The sequence below is a fragment of the Myotis daubentonii genome, chromosome 14 (assembly GCF_963259705.1).
Source record: "Myotis daubentonii chromosome 14, mMyoDau2.1, whole genome shotgun sequence".
Classification (NCBI taxonomy): domain Eukaryota; kingdom Metazoa; phylum Chordata; class Mammalia; order Chiroptera; family Vespertilionidae; genus Myotis; species Myotis daubentonii.
The window spans coordinates 16,426,230-16,443,754 of record NC_081853.1 but is presented as its reverse complement, the minus strand read 5'-3'; the positions used below and the strand labels follow the sequence as shown (position 1 = coordinate 16,443,754).

Here is a 17,525-nt window from a genome sequence, read left to right as displayed (position 1 = left end):
GTCCCGTCCTTTCAATAGTCATAGTCATCACTCTATTAATAAAAGGCCATTCTGGGTTTTCAAAAACAAAATAATGACTTCCTCTCTTTTCTAGGAATAGCTCTCTTCAAGGAAGAGATTCAAAAGTATCCTCACTGGGTTGAGTTAGGACTTCCCAATTCCCTTCCCCCACCCTGAAACCAATAAAACACTCTAGCTTTTTCCTGTTATCACAAATAGTAGCCAATCCACCTATCTACAAGTAATGTCTTTCCTGTTTCCTGATTGACTGAGGGGTTAGAAGCAAGATACCCACCCTCATTAGAAATATGTGTATATAGAAAGACAGGCTCTAATGAAGTTATTGGGGAGAACTGATTTTTATCTACTGGGCCTATCAAGAGGCTTGGGGCTCACTTTATTCACTGTTGCTAGATAAGTAAGTTCCTAAAAAGTTAGGAGCTACAGATTACTTCAAAAATTATTTGACTTTTTTTTAAAAAATCATGACATTTTTAGATTGTAAGACAAAAATAAAATAACACTAAAATTTTTCCTAGTAGTTTATAGTTTATGTCTTCCAAATAGGATGTACATATTTTTAGTATTTGTATAAGAACAACCCAACCCACACACAGCTTCTGCTGACCCAGAGCATGAACTTCACCTTGAGGTCAAGCCAGGTGATTCTGAAAAGAGGGCTAAATCCTTCAACCACTGCCAACCCATTCAACTCACTGTGGCAACGGAGTGGTGAGTATTTCGGTCCCAGTGACCTGAAGAATGAGTAATTCACAAAGCACCCAATTTATTCCCATAAAATGCTTAGCATGCCAGTTGACTTTGGGCTCAATTTACAGAAAAATCCAGGTTTTTAGAAAGATTTACTCTAGGGTTTCCAAATGTTTATTGCCTTGCTGACAGATTTTTAGACTGATACTTGTAACAGGTCATTTTTCACACCACAAGGAATCCAGAATGTGATTCCAGAACATGGAGCAAAAATTGTCTCTGAGAGTCCAGTTGATAGGAAATTACTCAAATTCTAGAGTCTATGCAAGCCAGTAAGTAAAAGTACTTCTTACATTAATGATTATATGTGAGATAGCACAGCATCAGCAAAAGTTATATGTGCCTACTACCCCTCCCACTCACCCTCACTCTATCAGGCTCATGCTTACTGGTACTTTCTCTGTTACACACACACACACACACACACACACTGAGCTTGTTCCTATCTCAGCAGCCCTGCACTTGCTCCTGACACCTGGAGTCCATTCATCCCAGTGCCTTGCAAAGTTGGCTCCTGCTCATCATTCAGCTTCAAATTAGCCCCCCTACCTCTCCAAGCCACACAGTAAATACTATGGCCTACTGATTCCCTTCTTAGCACATATTACAATCTCCAATTATCTTATTCATTTTTAGAAATATACTTCTTGTTACTGAGGGCTCGACCTTGTCTCCCTTATTCACAGTCACATCCTTAGTGCCCTGAACGATATCTAGTACAGAGAAGGAACTCAATAATTTTTTTAAGTAATTACATAAAAATCTCAATTAATCCAAAGTACTGGGGTTCTGCATTCAACTATAGTGCAAAGCTATGAGGTATGGCTTGCATTGTATCCTAATTACTCAATTATTGTAAAAATAAGATACAGTTCAGATCAGACATGTGAAGATCAGGTTCATGATCTACAGAATGAAGGGATTATATTAATTGACTAGTTACAAAAGTTCCATCATGAAGATACCCTGTTATTGTTGTTTTCCATGATGCCAGTGTTTTAAAATAGTTTGCTTTTTATATCAGTAGTGTATCCTTATGAAGTTTCTATCAGAATTTTTGAAAGATAGCAAATAATTTATGGATAAAAAAAGTGTGCAATTAATGTTCATAATATTCCTCATGATAGCCAACAAGTGGAAACAAACCAAAGGTCATCATCACCTAATAAATAGACAGATAAAATGTGGCATATCCAAATATCCATACAATGGAATATTATCCATTCATAAAAACGAATGAAGTACTATGATGTGCTATAATATGAAGGAGGCTTGAAAACATTATCCTAAATAAAAGTGAGACACAAAAGAGCACATACATGATTCCATTTATATGAAATGTACAGAACAGGCAAATCCGTAGAGATAGAAAGCAGATTAGTGGTTACCAAGGGCTAAGAACTGAAGCAACAGAGAAGGAGAGGACAGGCAGAAATGGGGAGTAACTGCCTAATGGGTACAGAGTTTCCTTTGGGGGTGATGACAATGTTCTAAAATTAATTGCAGTGACGGTTTCACAACTACATAAATATACTAAAAAAAAACATGGAAGGTATACTTTAAATGAGTGAATTGGATGGTATATGAGTTATAGCTCAATAAAATTATCATGTACATATATTTTTAATGGCATGAAGATACCAATAATATCTTTTGTGATTAAACTGGATGATTAAACTGGATGATTAAGTCTCATCTAGACTACAAGTCTACAAATAAAGCTCCTCCGGGTTTACATTGCTTTAAGAAAATGTCAGCTGCTCTAACTCTGAAATCTTAGTGGCTTATGAGAAGTTTATTTCTAGCTAAAATAAATTCCAATCAACAGCATAATTGTGTATGGGGGGGGGGAGAGATGTTCACTCTGAGCAGCCATTTCCATTCTTTCTGTCTAATGGTGCCATCATTCTGGAGTCTGAGCCTCAGAGTTCCAGTGAATCTTCTGTATTTGGCCAGTAGACAGGGACAAGAGGGTTCAGTAAATTACACTTTGGTACTATATTACCAAAGTAATTTATATGCCAAATCAAAAAATGGCAAAAATCACTTCCATTGACCAAAACTGAGTAATATGGCCACCCCTAACTACAACAAAATCTGGGAAATGTACTCTATTTGTGTGGAGGAGGAAGAGGAATCAGGTGTTGTTAAATGTATAGCGACACTTAGCAGGGATTTAGGAGGGACCCAGGGCCACCTTTTTGTCACACACACAGTTGCTCCAAAGATATTATGTCTTAGCAAGTAGTCGGTACCAACTGGAGAATGAACTTGTAAAACCAGTTTTTAGAGAGAAGTTTCGAACAGCTAATAAAGTTGAAGATATGGTAGATTAGAAAACCTGGCCACAATATTTTGCACCTTCTCTTATCCCTTAAATCTGGGCCGGGCTTGTGACTTGCTTTGACCAATAGAATATGGAGGAGGTGATGCCATGGCAGTCCAGAGCCTAGGCCTTAAACGGCCTTGCAGCTTGTGTTTGAAATGATGCCTCAATAACGTCATGCTGTGAGGTAGCATGTGTACCCTATAGGAGAATGAGAAGCCAAATGGAAAAGATCTGAGGGAGCCTAGACTACAGACAGTCCAGTGGTCAGACATGTGAGTGAGGCCACACTGACTATTCCGCCATTGCCACCGTCATCTGATTGCAGCCAGATGAGGCAAACTAGCAGCAGCACACCGCCCACACACAGCACTGTGTAAATCATCAGTTAGGCCAGGAAGTTTGGCGGGGGGGGGGGGGGGGGGGGGCTGATACAGCCATAGATAACTGATACAGGAATTTGACCGCTGAGCATAGACTACAGAAAAACTCAGACGTTAACCCAAAGAGAACGTCTCAAAAATGTCCACTACAGTACTATTTATACAAAGAAAACACCACAAACAAAACTAATATGTCAACCATTACAATAAAAATGGATCTTTAATAGATGATTTAGGTAGCCAATGGAATACTACACAGCATGAAAATAAAACAAAGCTACAGAGCCCTCGCCAGTGTTGCTAAGTGGTTAAAGTGTCGCCCGACCCATTCACAGAAAGGTCATGGGTTCGGGTCACAGGTTCAATTCCTAGCCGCAGTTGGGGCATATGTAGGAGGCAACCAATCAATGTGTCTCTTTCACCTCTCTCTCTCTCTCTCTCTCTCTCTCTCTCTCTCTCTCTCTCTTTCCCTCTCCCTCTAAAAATCACTGGAAAAAATATCCTCCTAGGATGAGGATTAACAAAACAAATAAACAAACAAAAAAAGCTACAGGTTTCAACTTTAAACTTAAAGTACATACTCTTAAGAAAAGAAAGTGAATATCCCAATGACACATATTCAGTCATCAAATATTTACAGAACACTAGTAGGTATCTGGGATAAAGGAGTCATGAAAACAGACCACAAAAAGAAAAACAAACTAAAAAACCTTGCCCTCACTGAACTTGCATTCCAATGCAGGGAGAAAGAAAATTAGTCAAGTGTTCAGTCACCTCGATGGTGAAAAGTAGTAGGAGGTAAAAATTACTAAATAGTTAAAAGTCCTAAGGAGAATAATGAAGAAGGGAAAGGGATAAAGGATTGGGGGGATTTGCAATTTGAGATGGGGTAGCCCAGAAGGTCTTAGGCCAGGGGTGGGCAACCTTTTTGTGAGTGTGTGCCAAAACCAGCAAAACCTCTGACTCAAAATTCTTCTGCGTGCCAACCCTAATTTTTTGAGAACATGTTACGCCTACTTGATATCTCTTAAGGTGTATGTATGTGAAGAACCTTGAAGAAATAATAAAATTCATTTGAGCGACAAAAACACAGTATATGATGATGAAAAATACATTTATTTTTTAATGTATACATGTACACTGATAGTCCAACAGAAAACTTTATGACTCTGTTTGATATTATCAGTGGGACTTTTGCTGCTGAATCACTGATGACAGAGATTTTACATCAGGTTTATATTTCATGACCTTCAGAGATATGCACGAGCTACTACTTTCATCCGTCAGGCTACTCCTATAATGAGACTTAACAAAATTCATTACTGAGAACAAAGATTCACAAGCATATGTGGATGAAACCAAAACACTGGTAGGATCTAGAAAGGCAGGAAGAGCTAAGGCAGAGGCATAGAAATTGCTCTTCCCCTCTCTCGTCAATCAATGTCTATGGTCTTTTAGATAACTTGTTAAGTAAAATTATTTATTTATCGAAGATGCACCTACACTGAATTTATCTGAAAAATAAAAAAGTCAATATTAAGAAAAAAACTGTAAATAGAAGATTATAAGAGAGGGTTTTGCGTGCCAGCAAAAGTTACTGGCGTGCTATGTTTGGCACGCGTGCCAGGGGTTGCCCACCCATGCCTTGTGCAGAGTCTTTTAAATAAAGCCTGGAGGCGAAGGGAACTACAAGTGCAAAGTGCCCTGAAGCAGAAGGATGGCTGGATTTTCAAGAAACAGGGAAGAGGCCAAGAAGCAACTGGCCTAAAGAGTCATGAGAAAACTATGAAACCATGTACTGTGCATTTAAGACTGTACAAACGAGCAGTACACATTACTTATGAATTCATAAATATCTAGTTTTAAACGTCCATATTGGTTGAGAATATATACAACATGTCAAATAAGAATAAAAATAAGCAGGAAAAGATACACATTAATTTCAGGATAGGATTTCCTTTGGGGGAAAGGGAGGCCACTGGATCAAGATGGAGTATAATCGTTTCATGGCAAATTTTATTTATTTATTTACTTATTAAAGTAAAATTTGTTTAGGGTGGACAGGTAGGTTTTAATTATAATATTCTCTGTATTTTCTAGTATGTTTGAAACATTTCATAGTTGGTTTTAGAAGGAAATAAAGTAATAAATATTTAATCAACAGTCAGCAATTGTTTACATGAGGAGACATAGTTGGAACACACACACAGTGAGAAGGGAGTTTACTAATTGTCCAAAAACTCAACTGGCATCTTGCTGGGCCACCCTAAAAAGGACACCATCTCTCCCCTAGAGGTAACAGCCACCACATTTCACACATCATATTATGTAGGATTTAGTCCATATATAGTTAGCATAATTCTATTTTGATAAAGGCAGACACCAACATGAGTTCTACTTTAAACCTGTAGTGCCTCTCTATCTGCTTCTAATATAATTTTCAAGTTTTATATGTAAAATTACATTCCAAATAAAAGAGCTCATGCTTCTGTAAAACTGGACAGGAAGAGAGGTTAGTAATAATGACGATAACACACTGGCTTATTGAGTGCTCTGTATTTGCCAGTCCCTTTTTCAAGTTCCCGTTTTGCATACTAGGTCATTTAGTCTTCCTAAGAGTTCTGTGAGGTAGGCACAGCCATGACCCCCTCAGACCAATGAAGAACGGAGGTTCAGGGAGCTGAGTGACTTGCTGAGCTCACAAAGCTGGGAAGTGACTAGTCAGGCTGCAAACCCAGCAGCCTATCTGGTGGCAGAGGCTGAACTTAAACCACCAGGTTCTGCTGGGAATGCAGAAATCTCTGAGCACATCCTAAACTGCTCCCACAATTTACCACTTGTATACTAAAGTCAAAACCAACTGTGGGTATGTTTGTGTGACTGGGCAATAAATAATTAACTATATGGTTCATATTCGCTTCAGCTCATGGGATTATAGGCTTCAGTTGAATCAATGTGAATCTTCAGTGCCCACCAACATAAATTTGAAATTTTGCTGTCTCTTATAAATAAAAAAAATAAATAAAACTGCATCCAAAATAGTGATGACTTTTTAAACTCTTTAAAATTTAAAAAAAAAATTTGCACATCTAATTTTATTTTACTCTTTTAAAAAATTATTGAATTTATTGGGGTGACCTTGGTTAACAAAATTACATAGGTTTCAAGTGTACAATTCTATAATATACCACTCAAAGTCAACTCTTATAAACACTATCATCCTTAAAATGGTATTGGTATTTGGAGAGAAGGAGCAAGGTCCAATTTAGCTCTGAGAAATGCCTCCTGATTCTCACTGAAAACTGTATTTATTTCCCTAAAGGCTATATTCCCACACATATTAGTCCTACAGAGTCATACAAAGCAAAGTTTGGGGACTGCTTCTCAATTGGGAATTCTCAACATGGCAGGCCAAAATTCACTGCCATCACAAATGAAATGATCAAAATGAAACATGGTTTTTAAAAAAAGAGAGATCTTAAGACCAAATGAATACAATGCAAAGGCATCTAACATCACCAAAACCAAAGCTAAAAAATGTAAAAAATCTTATCTTTAGCCACAAAAATGAAAAAGAACTAGCATGTCACTTTTCTCCTAGCTTTAGTTTAATAATAGGAGATTAAATAGGTATGCAATCCATATAAGGAGAAACTAACCCTTATAACTGAAAAATCATGTTTGGTAGAAATTAGGTGCAATAGCAAACATCAAACAGTCTATGGTGGTACATCTAAAAAACAAATTCACTGTTAATCATTTCTTTCAGACAATCTCTATTGCTAATATGCTTAATATTTTCCCTCATTTAAGCAAATGTTTGTTAAAAAAAAGAAAGATCAAACATGCATCTCTCTCTATGTCCTTGAGAAATTCTAAGCTTTGTGTAGTATAATCCAGAAGTACTGTCTCATGCTACACAGTAGCTCATACAGAGAACTTTAACCAGAAGCCTTCCCAAACATACCTCCTGCCATCATTTATTCTTTAAAATAAGAGGACTAGAATCTTTTTTTGTCCACTGTCCCAGAATGTTTCTGATCGATATAGTTCAAATGAGTGACTTTAAGGAGATTAAAGCTTAATTTAAATTATTTCTATTACTGCAGTCAAAGTAAATTCAATGCTCCCAGAGTGATGTTTCTAACAAAACCAACTCAAACTTTGCTTCACTATAATATAGCCAACAGAGGGAAAAACACCATAAACATAGTAATTATGGTGAAGTAATCAAAGGCCTCTACACTCAGAAAAAAAAAATGTCCTAAAAATGTCACTTGTGGGTTTTGAGGGTTTGGATCCTTGAAAGGGACCTATTTTAAACAGAAGTCAAGAGAAAGCAACACACGGTGGATCTCTCTGTCCCTCCTCCCCTTTCTCTCACTCTGGGGAAGGAGAAGACACAAGTGGAGAAATCAAGCAGCACGTCTCACCCCACCCCATTCTTTCTGTCTTCACTTCTCCAGGGGCTTCAAAACATCCCCACTTTACATAGAATCCCCTTCCCATCAGATTCCCTGGCTTGTAATTATCATCAAAGGCAGCTTCTATAGGTTGACTTAGAGAACTTTCGGGCCTCAAACAGGAATTCTTGGCTGAAAGTGACTCTGTTTTATTCTCTTTAAAGAAACCAGCAGTGTGAATTTACTAGAAGAGTTGATTCAATCTGAATAGACATTTCTCCAGAGAAGATATACAGTAGGTGCACAGAAAGATGGTCAACATCTCTAGTCATTAGGAAAATGCACATCAAAACCACCATCAAATGCTACTTCCTACAGACTGACTGGGATGGTTGTCAAATGTGTTTATGACAATGTGGAGACCTGGATCCCTTTACACACTGCTGGTGGGAATGCACAGTGGCAAAGCGACTGTGGAAAAGTATATCAATTCCTTAAATCAATGATCGTAGAATTACCATTGGATCCAGACATTCCTCTTCTGGGTGTATGTTCAAAAGAATTGAAAGCAGACTCAAAGAGTGTACCTAACAGCATTATTCACAACTAGGGGCCCGGTGCACAAAATTCGTGCACTGGGTGTGTGTGGGGGGGCGGAGTGTCCCTCAGCCCAGCCTGCCCCCTCTCACATACTGGGAGCCCTCAGGCGTTGACCCCCATCAACCCTCCAATCGCAGGATCGGCCCCTTGCCCAGGCCTGACGCCTCCGCCAGAGGTGTCAGGCTTGGACAGGGGACCCCCATCTCCCCCCGATCACTGGCTCTGGCCCCCGCCCAGGCCTGAGGCCTCTGGCCCAGGAATCATGCCTGGGCAGGGGACCCCCATCTCCCTCTGATCGCTTGCTCCACCCCCCGCCCAAGCCTGACGCTTCTGACCCAGTCTTCAGGCTTGGGCAAGGGGACCATCATATCCCCCCAAACCCCGGCTCCACACCCCGCCCAGGCCTGATGCCTCGGCCAGAGGAGTTGACCCTCATCACCCTCCAATCACCAATCACCGGATCGGCCCCTTGACCAGGCCTGAGGCCTCTGGCAGAGGTGTCAGGCCTGGACAGGGGACCCCCAGCTCCCTGCGGTTGCAGGCTCCGCCCCTGTCCAGGCCTAACGCCTCTGGCCTAGGCGTCTGGCCCGGGCAGCGGGGACCCGCAGCTGCAGCGGCCCCGCGATCGTGGGCTCCGCTTTAGGCCCAGGCAAGGGACCCCTAGCTCCCGGGACTGCCAGCTTCGACCGTGTCCAGCTCCCATTGCTGGCTCCACCCCTACTTCCTGCTATCACTGGCCAGGGTGGCAAAGGCGCCTGATTCTCCAATCATGGCTGGGGGGCAGGGCAAAGGCGGCCCCAGAGCCGCCTTTGCCCTGCCCCCCAGCTCTTAGGTCCCCCCTGGGTTTCCGATCACTGTCAGTGGCAGGGGGCTTCTTCCTGCTTTCCCTTTCACCTCTCTGCATTGTGCCTACATATGCAAATTAGCCGCCATCTAGTTGGCAGTTAACTGCCAATCATAGTTGGCAGTTAATTTGCATATAGCCCTGATTAGCCAATGAAAAGGGTATCGTCGTACGCCAATTACCATTTTTCTCTTTTATTAGATAGGATAGTCAAAAGGTAGAAACAACCCACATGTTCATCAACCACTAAATGGATACATAAAATGTGGTATAGACATGTAAAGGAATATTATTCATCTTTAAAAAGGAAGGACATTCTGACATGTACTACAACATGGATGAACCCTGAAGACATTACCCTAAGTGAAATAAGTCAGACACAAAAAAACAAATATTATATGAGTCTCCTCATATGAGGGAATCAGAGTGCTCAAAATCAGGGGACAGAACGCAGAACGATAGTTGGCAGGAATTAAGGGGAGGAGGTGCTGAGTTTCAGTTCAGGTGTTGAAAAAGTTCTGGAGGTAGACGATGGTGATGGCTGCACTTCAATGTGAATGCACTTAATGCCACTGAAGTGGACACTTAGAAATGGTTAAAACAGCACATTTTATGTTATGTGTATTTCACCACAATAAGAAAGTTGACTCACAGGATATAATGGTTTTCATTATAAATCAGTAGCCTGCCACGCTGTAGCTCCACACCATTTAGTGTATAAATATGATGCTCCCTGGTTACACACGCTCTCCTTTTAGTGACCATCCAACCAGAGCCCAGCTGCAGTAGGCAGAACAGTTGTTCATGTCTTTAAACGTCCTCCTACTTTAGGAAGAAAGCACTAGCTTGAGACATGGATCCCCTTTCTCTAATGCATAGGCCCCGACAGACGGAGAATCATCCACAGCACCGCTTTGTGCTGAGGCCCCTGGGACTTCATAATCCTTCCCAACATAGGGTCCAGGCAGACATCAATTAATCAGAGCTGTCTGTCAAAAGGAAATCTATTTGCCATAGTGGTCTAGGTAGCAATCTAGTTACTTTTACATAAACCCAAATCTTACACATTAAAAAACAATTACAATTAAGCTGAATACACCAGATTATAGATATAAGGAGACAGGTGTGTTTTGTCAATCTCTGTCCAAACCTTTTAACTGTCTTGGATTCTGACAGGTACAGGGCCAGGGTACAAGAAAAACACCTTGGGTAATACAACTCGGGGGACCAGAGAGAGAGATTTTCATAGCATACTAATAAAAAGGAGACATGCCCATCTAGTGAAATCTCTTGTTATGAAAGTCCTCATTGTCTTCCAGAGCAGGGTGGCAAATTGTTTCTGTAAAATGCTGGAGAGTAAATATTTTTTTGTTGGCCATGCTGTCAGCCTCCGCTGCACTCAATGCTGCTCTATGAAAGCAACTATAGATGATACATAGACGAATGGGTGTGGTTGTGTTCAAATAAAACTATTTACAAAAACAGGTGGCATGTGGGACTTGGCCTGTAGGCCACAGTTTGCCAACCAGTGTTCTAGATGTTCTATCTTTAGTCCAGATCTCTCTGAAGGCCTCTTTCGCCTTTTCTTTTACCTCCTTCAGAATGTAAAAGCTATTTCTACCTATACTTTGCCCCCAATATTGCTGAATGAAGGGCAACTGGCACAGCAGGCAGAGCACCAAGCAGGAGGTGGAGAAGGTCAAAGAGAGAGGATCCCAGAGAACTGATGTCTTTGGGAGGGGGTGAGGCATGTAGAGTTGAGGACTAAAGCTGAGGGGGGATCAGTGGGGTAGGGGAGTCACTCCTGAATTTCCATCCGCCCACAAGAGCTGTTTGCACTGGGATCTGGTATTCCAATCTACCCAACATGAAGCCCATCTGGGTGGATGTGCTCTTGGATCCTGCGTGTGAACTCAATGTCGCTAGGAGCCAGTCTGGTTATGGGCTGCGCTATTTGGATAGGAGTTGTACAGGAAGTGATTTCCTTAGATCACTCAAGAAACAGGTGCAAAGCCTGTTCAAAGCTAACCCAAGGTTACATCATCCAATAAATTCTGCTCAACAACAATTAGATATACCAAGGTAAGTATGGAGCAGGGCATAGCCAGCCTGCCTCAGCCCCTGGCCGTCCACTCTGACTCACTGACTCTAGGCAAGCCTGTCTGTTTCTTGTATTGAGAGTGGGAATCCAAATGTTGATTCTACTCAAGGATAAGCAAGGAAATCCAATCCAGGTGATCTGCCTTCAGACTGAAAGATAACAGCTAATGAAGGGAAGAAAACTCCCTCATCCCCACAAGGATTTGATGCTCGGTCTTCAATGCAAGATGGAACTGAAGGGACTGAAAGAGACAAAGGCACTTGGTATGGAGAAACAGGAATGCAGAGAACTGATAGGGAGACAAATTGTGACTTGAGAATGGATTTATAAAAGAACCAAAGTCAACACCTAAGCCGGTCGACAGGAACAACCTAGAGCTTCTTAGAGAAGCGGACATATATGCTGAGGGACATGAGAATAAGCGGGAGTTATCTGGGGAAGATAAGTGAGAGTGGGAGCATTCTAAACATGAAGTGCAGAACCAAGGCCCAGGGACAGGAAGTGTATGTAGGGAATAGTTCTGTTCAGTGTTACCAGCCTCTAAAGCTGGAGGCAGGTTCTGGTGCAAAATGAGGCTGAGGGTTAGGCCAGAGCAGAACAACAGAAGGTCTCAAATGTCTCAAGGAAGACGAGAGTTTATCCTGCATGATGACAGAGGTGTTGAAGGTATTAGGTAGGACAGTGATGAGAAAATGTAGAGCCAATCAGAACAGAATCAGGCTGGAAGCAGAGGGGCCAGCAAGAAGCCAGGGCCTAATGAGAGCAAGAAAAGATCAGAACAAAGGCAGGTGACAGAAGGGATGGAGAGGAGGGTGCTAATTCAAGAAATATTTACAGGCTAAAGTCAGCGAGACCTGTTGAGCCATTAGATGTGGGGTAGCGGGATGCAAGGGACAAGAAGGAACTAAGGGTGACTCAGATTTCTGGCCTGGACAGCTGGGCATATGGCCAGGCTATATCCCTGTGAGGCCAAACCACCCCACACCCCAATATAATCTTTACAACTACAGAGAGAGTCACTCTCCCAGAAAACAGGCAATCTGGAAAAAGTTCCATAGATGGAAAGATGCAAAGACAAAACCAAGTTTGGAAATATCACTGTAACAAGTACTGAAAATCATAATCACACATGTATAAATTAAAGGCCAGCCGAGATGAACAGCTATCCGACGCGACCATTACACCAGGTTTCACTCTACAAGGCACTGTAATATTTCTACGACGTTTCAATGTCCTGCCTGCAAAATACACAAAGCTACAAAGTGTGTATCACATGTATGTCTGGGTGTTTTACAACCACCCCGTACCTCAGATGAACACTGTCTGTCCTGTAGTATTTCATTAGAACATTTTTAAACAATGGAGGAAATTTCAGTAAGTATATATTTCAAGTTACTCACCCAGAAAAAACTATTAGAGTGGGTGGGCATCCATTTGCTGTTTAGGTTTATAAATTATTATTAATCCTATAACTTTTTAAATAGCTTCAAGTTGTCTTAAATGACAGTGTTAGGGGCTTTCAAAACCTGTTCCCTGAGGAGAATTCGGGTCCACAAAGCTGTGTCTAAATTCAAACCAAGATCCAGGATCCTGGCTTCTACATTGCAACTGCCAACCTAATGGAACATTTTGTAAAAAATACAAGAGAAAGAGCCCTACACACTGAGGGGCACACTGGATCTCATGTAATTTATCAAGTCAGTTTCACAGACTCCTATCTTCCAATTTTATGTTATGAAACATGCCTGTGTGCCCTTGACAGCAGGTTGGAGGAGACCTCCATGGTCCTTCCGAGGCAGACCCTCCAGCTGGGCTGTGACAAGCCCTCCCACACCTTCTCCTCCATAGCACTCAACAAGCTTATCATTAACTCCCTGTTGAAGGTCAGTCTTTACGTGTGTAAGGCAGCTGTGAGGGCGAGGGGTCTTGTCATCTTGTTGATTTCTGTAGACCCGATGCTTAGGGCAGTGCCTAGTCCTCTGGAGAAGCTCAGCAAGTACTTTCTAGTCACGAACTGCCTCCAGGGAAATTATATACACACACATACATATACACAAACACTGAGTGGCCAGATTGTTAGGACCGGCCAGATTATTATGATCACCCCATCAGTACAATGAAGTGAATTAGTTATGAAACAATAATAATAATAATAATAATAATAATAAAACCTTGAGAGTATTTGCTTAGGAAGTTTTCAATATTCAATATTTTTGGAAGTGTCAATTAAGTACTGATGGGGTGGTCATAATAATCTGGTCAGTCATAATAATCTGGCCACTCATTTTGTGTGTGTGTGTGTGTGTGTGTGTATACGTGTGTGTTTAAATTGATGTATAATCAATATATCCTATCTAATAAAAGAGAAACATGGTAATTAGCCATACCTCCGCTACCCTTCCCATTGGCTAATCAGGGCGATATGCAAATTAACTGCCAGCCAAGATGGCGACTGGCAGCCATGAAGCTTGAAGTGAACTTGAGGCTTGCTTGCTTCAGTGACGGAGGAAGCTAATGTTCCCCGCCTGCCACTGCCAGCCTCTGAGCTTGCAGTTTGAAACATTGTTACAAATATAGAATCTAAACAAACTCGGAAACCTGCTTTTAGCCAGCTGGGATCTCAGAGCTGGAGTTGAAACAGTGTTTCGATTATAGAACCCAAACAAACCAGATACCTCCTTTCAGCAGCTGAGGCCTAAGAGCTGAAGCCAAGCCTCAGAGCTAAAGCTGGCCAAGAATAAAAAAAGAAAAAGAAAAAAAGGAGCGGTTGGAAGCTTCAGTCACCTGCCAGCCTGAAAACAGCCCTCAGCCCCTAACCCAGGCGGGCCAGGCACCCCATGGGGACCCCCACTCTGAAGGGTGTGTGACCAGCTGCAAACAGCCATCATCCCCTCACCCAGGCTGGCCAGGCACCCCAGTGGGGACCCCCACCCTGATCCAGGACACCCTTCAGGGCAAACCAGCCAGCACCCACCCGTTCACCAAGCCTATATCCTATATAGTAAAAGGGTAATATGCCTCCTAGCACCGGGATCAGCGGAGCCGAGAGGCCTCCGGGCACCAGGATCAGCATGACAGGGGGCAGCGCCCAAACCCCCTGATCGCCCTGCGGCTCTGTGTGTGACAGGGGGCAGGGCCACAACCTCCCTATTGGCCCTGCTCTGCTCATGACAGGGGAAGGCGCCCCAACCCCCTGATCAGCCCTGCTCTGTGCCTGATAGGGGGGAGCTCCCCAACCCCCTGATCGCCCTGCGGCTCTGTGTGTGATAGTGGCGGCGCCCCAACCCCCTGATCGGCCCTGCTCTGTGGGTGATAGAGGGCGGCGCCCCAACCGCCCCCCACGGGCCCTGCTCTGTGCATGACAGGGGGGAGCTCCCCAACCCCCTGATCGACCCTGCTCTGTGCATAACAGGGTACGGAGCCACAACCCCCCTGATGGGCCCTGCTCTGTGAGTGACAGGGGGCAGCACCCCAACCCCTGAATGGCCCTGCTCTGTGCGTGACAGGGGGTGGCGCCGCAACCTCCCCATCGACCCTGCCTTGAGTGTGACAGGGGACGGTGTCCCAACCCCCCAATCGGCCCTACCCTGAGCGTGACTGAGGGTGGCATCGCAACCTCCCGATCCGCCCTGCTCTGTGCATGACAGGGGGCGGCGCCCCAACTCCCCAATCAGCCCTGCTCTGAGCCTGACCAGGGGCTGCACCTAGGGAATGGGCCTGCCCTCTGCCACCCGGGAGGGGGCCTAAGCCAGCAGGTTGTTATCTCCCGAGGGGTCCCAGACTGTGAGAGGGCACAGGCCGGGCTGAGGGACCCCCCCCCCCCGAGTGCACAAATTTTTGTGCACCAGGCCTCTAGTATATATATATAACCATAATATGCAAATAGACCGAACAGTGGAACAACCAAACAACTGGCCACTATGATGTGCACTGACCACCAGGGGGCATGAGCAGACCATGGGAGGTGTCAGCAGCAGGCAGCAGAGTGTGGAACATGGCGGGCATCAGCCACGGCGGGATGGTGGAGCAGGTGAGTGGGGACGCCAGACCAAGTGGGGTGCCAGTCTCTGTCATTGGGGCGAGCCTCTGGTAGTTACTGAAAATTCTTTACTCCTGTGCGCCACGGTCCCACCCGGTGCTCTCATCCACTGCTGGCACTGGAGCCACCACTCACCCCCACTGCTGGCCCCAGCCCTGCTCTCACCCACAGCCGGTGCTGCCACTCACACCTGCTGCTGGCATCCAGTGCTAGTCCTGATCGGTTGGTGCCATCAGTGGGTGTGAGTGGCAGCTGCCAGCCCTGATCGCCCCTGAGGGCTTTTCCACTTGCCCCTGCTCCTGAGGGGCGATCTGGGCTGGCAGCTGCCGCTTGCACCCTCTACTGGTGCCAGCCAAATCACTCCATGCCATCAGCAGGTGTGAGCGAGGCCAGGACCGTCAGGTGGAGGTGGGAGTGAGGCTGCTGGCAGATAGGGGACAGGGGGCCATGGTGGGAGGGGCTAGGAGGGGGAATGGAGGATGGGCTGAAACCCACCCCTGTGCCCACCACAGGCTCATGGCTCACAGTTCCTTTCAAGGTGCACAAATTCATGCACTGGGCCCCTAGTTGATATACAACATAATAGTTTCAGGTGTATAAACTTTTTTTATGTAGTTCCTAACAATGTCATAATTGAAATCCAGATCTCCCAGTACACCCAGGGCAGGGAGGATCACTCAGCTCTGAGTTAGGTTCCTGTCCCTCCTTCTAAGCTGTCAGATTGTTTGAGGACTCATCTCATCCCAATTACTGGTTCCTCTCTGAACAAGCCCTGCAGAGCCAGGTGCCTAAGCTGTTCTCCAGAGCTTCCAGGCTCTTCTAAAAGGAAACAAAAACTCCATTTAGATTTGTCTCAGGTTTCATGTTAATACTATCTATAGAGATTGAGTGTAGTTTTTTAAATGGCATATAATAGGGAAGTTAAAAAGATAAGCATAAACTCAAAGTAACTTCTTAGAACTAAGCCTTGTCTCACCCAATTCCTTTCTCTTTAAGATCACAGAGAATGACCCACCCCAGGGAGTCCCACCATCCCTTTTGTTCCCGGAGAGGCAACCTGGGGAGCCAGCAGAGGGATGCTCTCACTCTTAACTTTCTCTCCATATCTGTGGATCCACCTCCATGGATTCAATAAACCACACATCAAAATATTAAAAAATAAAAAATGTTACATTTTTCTGACATGTACTAAGTAAGTAGTTAAGCCTACACTAGCTGCATCTTTACTGAATGGATGCAGGTTTGTTCTTGTCATTTTTCCCTAGGCAATACAGTATAACAACTACTTACATAGCCTTTACCTTGTATTGGATATTACAAGTAATCTAGAGATGCCTTAAAGTACATATCAGGATGTGTGTAGGTTATATGCAGATGCTCTGCCATCTATAATAAAAGTAATATGCTAATTAGACTGGACAGCTGAACAACCTTCCAGACATCATTCTGGACAAAGCTGCAGCAGCGGGGGCCAAGGCTGAGGCAGTTAGGGGTGATCAGGCAGGCAGGTGAGTGGTTAGGGGCAATAAGGCAGGCATGTGAGTGGTTAGGGGTGATCAGGCAGGCAGGCAGAGTGGTTAGGAGTGATTAGGCAGGCAGGCAGAGTGGTTAGGGGCGATGAGGCAGGCAGGCCAGTGGTCCTGAATTGAGAGAGGGCATAGGCCAGGCTGAGGGACCCCCACCCCTCGTGCACGAATTTTATGCACTGCGCCTCTAGTTTTATATAAGGGACATGAGCAACCTGGAATTTTGGTTTCCTGGGGGCCCTGGAACCAATCCCCCAGGATACTAGATACTGAAGGAGGGCTGTATTTCTGTTCACCGAATGTTGATCTCCCTCCTGAGCCTTGGGCCCTGGGGAAATGGTTATGGCTTCTTCAAAGAAGGAACTCCAGACTCCCATAAACAAATAGCTCTCTCTAAAAGGGCCTGCTCAGAGCTGCCCCCTGCTGTGCAGTCTGAGTCTCCAAGGCAGGACTTCCTTCTGGTGCACAGGGGCTCTCCTGGGAAGGGCCCCTGAGCCAGCCACACCCCTCCCTCCTCAATTTCTTCCAGAAT

The 17,525-nt window shown here is 44.1% G+C and overlaps 1 protein-coding gene across 4 annotated transcripts in view; it reads right to left on the bottom strand.

The window, feature by feature from the left end:
• Nucleotides 1–17,525, bottom strand: part of ERC2 (ELKS/RAB6-interacting/CAST family member 2) — a 906,943-nt gene that overhangs the window by 392,716 nt on the left and 496,702 nt on the right. The window lies entirely within an intron of this gene.